Here is a 3,029-nt window from a genome sequence, read left to right as displayed (position 1 = left end):
TAAGAGTTGGGCCTGATGAGCGTTTACTGTTCCCAACCCTAATCCTGCGGAAAGCCATCTAATTGGATTTGAATTTGATCCTGGCTTGTTTTCAGGAGGTAATTTCGTTATTGCTTGATTTTATACCAGTGTTACATATTTGGTGTTAGCCTCCCTGAGCCCGGTTTCGGACGGGGAGGGCAGGATACAAATAAAAGTTGTTGTTGTTGTTGTTGTTGTTGTTGTTGTTGTTGTTGTTGTTGTTGTTGTTGTTGTTATTATTATTATTATTATTATTATTATTATTATTATTATCATCATTATCCTCTTAATTTGCATCAGCCCTTGGTTGTAGCAATAAAACAACGAGATGATCTGCAAGGAATAGAAATGAAAAATCAATGATATCAAATACATTTGAGGGTTTTGAATCGAGAGTGGACCTTATTCTGACTGCCCCAGCTCAAAACCCGGCCGCCTTTGCCGTCACCTGCTCCTCTTGATCTGCCAAGAGAGGACTCTGGGGTAGTGGTTGGGCAACCCGGAACAGGCAATAAAGGAGGGGTAATCATCTCACGACAAACCTAGACAGCATCTTAAAAAGCAGAGACACCACCTTGCCAGCAAGGTCAGTATAGTAAAAGCTATGTTTTCCCAGTAGTGATGTATGGAAGTGAGAGCTGGACCATAAAGAAGGCTGATCGCCGAAGAATTGATGCTTTTGAATTATGATGCTGGAGGAGACTCTTGAGAGTCCCATGGACTGCAAGAAGATCAAACCTATCCATTCTGAAGGAAATCAGCCCAGAGTGCTCACTGGAAGGACACATCCTGAAGCTGAGGCTCCAAGACTTTGGCCACCTCATGAGAAGAGAATCATAGAATCATAGAGTTGGAAGAGACCACAAGGGCCATCGAGTCCAACCCCCTGCCAAGCAGGAAACACCATCAGAGCACTCCTGACATATGGTTGTCAAGCCTCTGCTTAAAGACCTCCAAAGAAGGAGACTCCACCACACTCCTTGGCAGCAAATTCCACTGTCGAACAGCTCTCACTGTCAGGAAGTTCTTCCTAATGTTTAGGTGGAATCTTCTTTCTTGTAGTTTGGATCCATTGCTCCGTGTCCGCTTCTCTGGAGCAGCAGAAAACAACCTTTCTCTCTCCTCTATATGACATCCTTTTCTATATTTGAACATGGCTATCATATAACCCCTTAACCTCCTCTTCTCCAAGCTAAACATGCCCAGCTCCCTTAGCCGTTCCTCATAAGGCATCGTTTCCAGGCCTTTGACCATTTTGGTTGCCCTCCTCTGGACACGTTCCAGTTTGTCAGTGTCCTTCTTGTACTGTGGTGCCCAGAACTGGACACAGTACTCCAGGTGAGGTCTGACCAGAGCAGAATACAGTGGCACTATTACTTCCCTTGATCTAGATGCTATACTCCTATTGATGCAGCCCAGAATTGCATTGGCTTTTTTAGCTGCCGCGTCACACTGTTGGCTCATGTCAAGTTTGTGGTCAACCAAGACTCCTAGATCCTTTTCACATGTACTGCTCTCAAGCCAGGTGTCCCCCATCTTGTTTTTGTGCCTCTCATTTTTTTTTGCCCAAGTGTAATACTTTACATTTCTCCCTGTTAAAATTCATCTTGTTTGTTTTTGCCCAGTTCTCTAATCTGTCAAGGTCGTTTTGAAGTGTGACCCTGTCCTCTGGGGTGTTAGCCACCCCTCCCAGTTTGGTGTCATCTGCAAATTTGATCAGGATGCCCTTGAATCCATCATCCAAGTTGTTGATAAAGATGTTGAATAAGACCGGGCCCAAGACAGAACCCTGTGGCACCCCACTAGTCACTCTTCTCCAGGATGAAGAGGAAGCATTGATGAGCACCCTTTGGGTTCGGTCAGTCAGCCAGTTAAAAATCCACTGAGTGGTAGCATAGTCAAGACCGCATTTTACCAGCTTCTTTATAAGAATATCATGGGGCACCTTGTCAAATGCCTTGCTGAAATCAAGGTAGGCTACATCCACTGCGTTCCCTTCATCTACCAGGTTTGTAATTCTGTCAAAAAACGAGATCAGGTTAGTCTGACATGACTTATTTTTCAGAAATCCATGCTGACTATTGGTGATCACAGCCTTCCTTTCTAGGTGCTCACAGACTGTTTGCTTAATGATCTGCTCCAGAATCTTCCCTGGTATTGATGTCAGACTGACTGGGCTGTAATTATTTGGATCCTCTCGTTTCCCCTTTTTGAAAATAGGGACAACATTTGCCCTCCACCAGTCTGCCGGGACTTCGCCTGTTCTCCAGGAATTCTCAAAGATGACTGCCAGTGGTTCTGAGATCGCATCTGCCAGTTCTTTTAATACTCTTGGATGAAGTTCATCTGGCCCTGGAGACTTGAATACATCTAAACTAGCCAAGTATTCTTGTACTATCTCCTTAGTTATTCTGGGCTGTGTTTCCTTTGCTGAATCATTTGCTCCAAATTCTTCAGGTCGGGCATTGTTTTCTTTATCGGAGAAGACTGAGGCAAAGAAGGCATTGAGGAGTTCAGCCCTTTCTGTGTCACCATCTTCTCCTCTGAGTGACCCCACTGTTTCTTTGTTCTTCCTTTTGCTACGAACATACCCATAAAAGCCTTTTTTGTTGCTTTTAACCTCTCTAGCAAGCCTGAGTTCATTCTGTGCTTTAGCTTTTCTGACTTTGTGTCTACACGTGCTGGCTATTTGTTTGAATTCCTCTTTGGTGGTTTCCCCCCTTTTCCAGTTTTTGTACACATCCTTTTTTAATCTTAACTCAGTTAAAAGTTATTTAGATAGCCACCCTGGCTTCTTTAGGTCACCTTCCATGTTTCCATCTCATTGGTATTGCCTGACGTTGTGCTTTTACTATCTCCCTCTTAACAAACTCCCAGCCATCATGAACTCCCTTTCCTTTTAGTATTACTGTCCATGGGATCTCACCCAGCATTTCCTGGATTTCCTGGAAAAGACCCTGGTGTTGGGAAAGATGGAGGGCACAAGGAGAAGGGGACAACGGAGGACG

Source organism: Podarcis bocagei (genome assembly GCF_964188305.1).
Source record: "Podarcis bocagei genome assembly, chromosome: W".
NCBI classification, from domain to species: Eukaryota; Metazoa; Chordata; class Lepidosauria; order Squamata; family Lacertidae; genus Podarcis; species Podarcis bocagei.
This window is presented reverse-complemented; position numbering follows the sequence as displayed.